This window comes from Haliotis rubra, unplaced genomic scaffold (genome assembly GCF_003918875.1).
Source record: "Haliotis rubra isolate DU_JTF1 unplaced genomic scaffold, ASM391887v1 Scf135, whole genome shotgun sequence".
Lineage (NCBI taxonomy): Eukaryota > Metazoa > Mollusca > Gastropoda > Lepetellida > Haliotidae > Haliotis > Haliotis rubra.
Window position 1 is genome coordinate 1,812,122 of NW_025765281.1, and position 6,027 is coordinate 1,818,148.

At 37.3% G+C, this 6,027-nt stretch overlaps 1 long non-coding RNA gene across 1 annotated transcript; it reads left to right on the forward strand.

Annotated features, from left to right (window-relative positions):
- Window positions 1-2,699: 2,699 nt before the first annotated feature.
- On the forward strand, window positions 2,700-5,352 carry LOC124267957. Its single transcript, XR_006896164.1, has 3 exons — window positions 2,700-2,754; window positions 4,397-4,439; window positions 5,242-5,352. It is a non-coding gene; the product is annotated as an uncharacterized LOC124267957 (long non-coding RNA).
- Window positions 5,353-6,027: the final 675 nt, after the last annotated feature.

Sequence of the window (6,027 nt, forward strand, 5' to 3'; positions counted from 1 at the left end):
TGAGGACAAAATGCATTTATAGAGCCATCCTTCCAGGTTGTTTAATCGCTTTTTGCCAGATTTGACATTATTTTAAAAGATTTGTGCATTAATTTCTATTTCTTTTTGCCAGCTTTTTGGTTCAAGGAGTTTAAAGCATGGCTGAAAAAAAATGAAACATAGTACTTTAGCATAGATTTGAAAAATATGGAACCTGAAATATGGCTGCCATATTTTTTAGTCCACAGATAAATTTTTTTAAAGTGATGACCCATTGCCCGACATCCGAGTCCAGGTTTTTTTTCTGTCGGGCAAGCAAATTTGTATATCACACTGTACCGGTGTCCAGTTGACTTTCCAATGTTAATTATGTTGTATATTTTAAAAAATCAACAAGAAAACAACCGGTATAGAGGAAAACTTATCAGGGCAAGTGATTTTACATGTGCCACTGTACTGGAGTACACTATCAATTTTAAAGTTATTTCCACCCCTGTTATTCAAGTACACTGCTGATTACAAGCCGCCATTGACCTCTGTTTGATGAAAGGTTCATGAAAATTTATGTGTAGTGGAATTAAGTGGCAGTAAATTGGAATGGCAAGGAAAGGTATTGTGTCTCCAACCATTTTGGCATTTCTTTGAATATTTTGCATTTTGGTGCTAGTCTAAATTTCTAATCAGTTATTTATGCAAATTGCTAGTGCCGTGAAGCTTCTGATTGCGAAAATCAAAGTATCTTGTAATCTATGACAGAATATTGATGGCTTGTTGATCCGAGAACATTAAGCAGGATAGAATAGAGGGGAAGTTCTTTGCCAAGGGTGGTCACTTGCATGCATTTTATCTGATTTTTTGGATAAGTAACCCACACAGATTGTCCAGGAAGTGTGGCTTGGATCAGTGATTTGACCCTGTCGTACAAATGACCTTGAAGCTTTAAAGTTTAATAACATTTGGGAAATGTTATGAAAAGATATGAAATCTGTATGGACTTTGTAAATTGTCCGTGGCAGAAGGGATGCCAATTAATTAACCTGTGCCTTTTTAAGGTAACTGAGTGGAAATGCCAAGGCCAGACCAATTTTATTTCTTGTTTTACGGATTTTTGTCATCAGAAAACCTAAAGGCAGGAGGTAAAAAGAAAATAAAGATAATAAATACCAAAAGTATTTTACTTTGGACAATTTATGAAGCGTATATGGGGCAAAACATAATCTAAAAAAAGAATTCTTGTAAGTTTACATTTTGGACCAATAACATTAGGATTTTATTTTTTGAGCAGGGAAAATTAACTGTTATTTTCTTTCTTATTCTTGAAAAAATACGACCAGCGGATCCGTAAAACAAGAAATAAAATTGGTCTGGCCTAACTGGGTTTTGGGGGCTGCGTAAAGAGTCGGACACAATTCCGAGTTTTCTGATTGTATTCATCATAGCCTCATGAATTTTTTAAATATTTTCAATGTGATATAATTTCAATGTTGCTGACAAAGCTGTTTGACTATTTCCTTTTACTGTTTAGTTTGTAGTCCATTCATTCATTCATTCATTCATTCAATGAAGTGAAATGCAGTGAAAAGAGAAATATTGTTGGATGCTGTATGGCACTCCAGTACCTTGACTTGCAACAGTTGTAGTGCCAAGGTTGTTTTGTACAATGGTACTCTGGTTATCTATAATGCCTCGGTCAGCTATGATGGTACCGCTATGATCAAGAGTAATGACAGTGATCTATAAAAAATATTTATAATCAAGCCTGGGCCAGAAAATCTGGTGGTTGATATTTCCTCATCATGTCTATTATTATTATACCCCCACCGCGTTTAAGCTTAAGCGGGGAATATAGTATTAGGCTCCGTCCGTCCGTCTGTACGTACGTACAAATTGGAATATCTTAAGAACCGTTGACTGGATTCTTTTCATATTTGGTACCTAGGTTCATCACAGTAAAAGTGAATGGTCCCAGTCAGGTATGGTGACCTTGAACTTTATTTTAAGGTCACAAGGGGACTATAACGTTTTACCCTTGTCAGCGAGATATCTCAAGAACCGTTCCCTGGATTTTCTTCATATTCAACACCAAGCTTTATCTAAGGAAGGCGCAGGGCCCAGTCAATTTTCGTGACCTTCACCTAATGTTCAAGGTCATGGCGACACTTTGAAGATTTCAGCATGTTAAGCTGCATGTTAAGCTTATCAGCGAGATACCTCAAGAACTGTTTACTGGATTTTCTTCATGTTCGACATCAAGCTTCATCAAGGGAAGGTGCAGGGCCCAGTAGATTTAGGTGACCTTCACTTAATTTTCAGAGCAAGATATCAAGAGAGGTTGACTGGTCATGTTTTTGTTGACATTTAACTTCATCTTAAATTATGACCTTCACTTTCATTACTTTTTAAGTTTGATTTGATAATTTGCGGCTGGGGATTATGTCATGTTAGTGACAATGCTTGTTCTATAGGTCTTCAGCTTTAATTTGATATAATAGATCATGTATACCTCTCAATTTGATCAAATCACTCCCCTCAAAATGGGTTTGTTTCCTGCGCTATGAGCATCAATCTATGCAGTTGGAATTCGATAACATGCATCAACTAAGTTATTGAGCCTGACCTCCAGTTCCTGTTAGTGACCTCTACTATGACCTCTTATACCTGGATCTTGATGATTTGGTGATTATGCAGATACAGATTTGTACATGGTGTGTGTGTTTCAGGGGGAGTACATTGACAGCACGCTCGGGGCTGTGTTAGGAATATCTACAATGGCAGGTACGTGTTGCTTCTGCTGACCATTGTCGGCCATTTGCAGTCAGGTTTGTTTCATTTCTGATGTCCTGAGAGAGCCAACACTTGGCCAGCTAGCACTCTAAGGTGACATGCATTGATATCAGAGATGCAACAGAATACCCTGGTCCATCCTCGATAATCTCCAGGGTATACATTACGATAAATCTGCACTATATCCAGGATAATTTTATTACCTCCCTTGGCTAGCCTTTTATCCAATCAGATGTCTACGCTGGGAAGCTGGGAATGTACCAATCACAACTCGCTTTCGCTTCTTGAATTATCTAACCGATTAAACTTGGCAATACAATTGATGCAGAGGTACTCTGAAAGAGGTAGGAATAGCTCTTGCATATATTTTTTTTAAAGTTTCAGACCTGTCAATTTGTCTATGATTTCCCCCAAAATCTGAGTCGCACTGCGAACAAACCTTCGCAGCTCCAACTGCTACCTTTTTTGACAAGATTGGTTGTAACGGCGGCTTAGCTGATTGGCTACTGTGAGAATTCGGAGCAAGCAAAGTGAGGTAATAAAATCATTGTGCCGAGCCATAGATGCATCCAGGGTATAGTGGAGATTTATCGTAACGTATACCCTGGAGATTATGGAGGATGACCCTGGTCGTGATACGATACATATCCCGATACAAAGCTTGTGATACTTTTCTTATGCTAATAATGCTGTTATTTCATAAAGAGTTGATTCTGTCTGATATCAGTGAATCATAAATCATGGTTTATCATGGGATATGAAGAAGATGGGATATCGTAGGGTAGCACTAAGTTTGATTATGATATTTTATTTCACGAGTCACCATAATTCTCATTCCTTCTTGAACTTGGAGAAAAACGTCTCTAAAATGGTGCCCCACTGTGTTTAGTGTAGTTGTCCAGCTGAACCTTGGAGTGAAGGTCAGGGGTATTACTGAGCCCTGCTCACATTTTATGGGGGTGGTGGGGTAGCCTAGTGGTTAAAGCGTTGGCTCGTCACGCCGAAGACCCGGGTTCGAATCCCCACATGGGTACAATGTGTGAAGCCCATTTCTGGTGTCCCCCGCCGTGATGTTGATGGAATATTGCTGAAAGCGGCGTAAACCCAAACTCAGTCAGTCAGTCACTTTTTATGGGTTGTTATTTTATTGTGAAGCACATTAGAGCACACTATATATTTTTTCCATTTGAAAATATTTCTTGATCCCTTACTTGTTTTGTTCAGTATATACTATTAATTGAAATTATGGCAGCAAGATCAAATATACTCAAATATGACAAAGCTACTGCTATTGAAATTTAGTGAAACAAGACCAAGTTGTTTTCTGCGCAGTGACATTTGTTCATTATCTGTTACTGTCACTGCTGACATTTTCTTACGGCTCATCCTTCTCTGTCATTCACTAGCTTGTCACTAGCCTGTCAGAACAAGACCAGATATCTTTTTTATTATATTTTTCTGTCTGTCTATTCATTTCCAATTTGTAGTTAAAGGCGAACATTGAAAACTTTCACAATTGTTGGCAACTAGTCAGTGAGGACTAGAAAGATGTTTAGTTATCCTCAGACTAATTTAGTTGTCTCTGGCTTGTGCATTTTGAAAGTTGTTTGCTAATAAGTGACTTCTGTTACAGCTGCTGGGTTGGGGAACTTAATCTCGGATGTAGCTGGACTCGGGTAAGTGATGCTTTGTTAGAGGAGGCTCCGGATATGTGTACACCCAGACTTATTATTTAGGCCAGACCAATTTCATTTCTTGTTTTACGGATTTTTGTCCTCAGAAAACCTAAAGGCAGGAGGACAAAAAAATAATAAATAAATAAAAATCACCAGTCAAAGTAATAATCCTTTTAAATACTAAAAGTATTTTACTTTGGGCAATTTATGAAGTATATATGGGGCAAAAACAATCTAAAAACATTTCTTGCACATTTACATTTTTGGCTAATAAAAATAGTAAAATTTTATTTTTTGAGCGGGAAAATTAATTTTAATTTTTTTTCTTATTCTTGAAAAAAATATGACCGACAGATCCGTAAAACAAGAAATATGAATGGTCTGGCCTTACCATAGATCGATGTCTATAAAGTGACCCGACTAATATCCTACAACTCCCCAATCCCCTGTGTGTACTGTCCCGATATTTGCAATAATAATAGTAATGGCACTTTGTTTTACCTTCTCTTGTGTTCAGTCCATATTATTGTTGTGTGTTTTTCTGGTATATCAGAGATGCAGAAGTGATATTGGGATGGTCTCTTGGAAGTATATTCAACAAATAGGGAGCGGTGGGGTAGGCTAATGGTTAAAGCCTCTGCTCATCACGCCGAAGACCTGGGTTCGATTCCCCACATGGGTACAATGTGTGAAGCCCATTTCAGGTGTCCCCTGCTGGGATATTGCTGGAATATTGCTAAAACTAAACTCACTCACTCACTCACTAACTCTTCAATAAACATGTTTTTAATCATCTTTCCAGATCTGCATCATATGTGGAGAGGCTCGCTGCAGCAGCTGGTGTGAGAGCACCCCCTCTCACACCCCCACAACTCGACATGAGGTCAACGAGATTTATGTCAAGTTTTGTGAGTTATTCCCCTTACGTCACTGTCCTTATTCACTCAGGTGCAGTTTGTAAGGCTGGCTATCGATATAAATCATACCGATCAATAATCGTTAATCAAGTATTGATTGATTATCAATAAATATTGGAGAAGTAACTTAGAGCAAAATGCCATAAAAGTCTGAAAGAAATTATATTTCACAGCAAAGATGAGTCGTGACATATTTATGCTTGGAGTTAGGGAGTTAAACTTTAAAGTCACTTTGGCAATATTTCATCCATATCGTGACTAAATGAAGTTATACTTTAATATAAATGAAAATTAAATTATAAAAACCTGTTGACGAAGTACAGTAAAGCAACTAGATTATCACAGTTAGAAATTTAACACTAGTAACTAAATCTAAAACATTTTAACCATACAAGACAATACGATATAAAAACAGGCCATAGATTGCCAACAACTGAAGGCAGATCACCACACCAGGGACATTTATGCTTGGAACAAAACAGTGTTCAGAACATACTTTAGAAGCTGCCTATACATATAGACTTTCAAATAGTTTCAGAATTGATATCAGGTTATAATCTGTTCATAGGAATAATTTTGTGGGAAAAGAAGTTTGTGATAAATTACCGGAAAAATAAACAAATTATTTGGAATAAGAATATATTTTTTCAGACATGAGAGTAAGAATAATT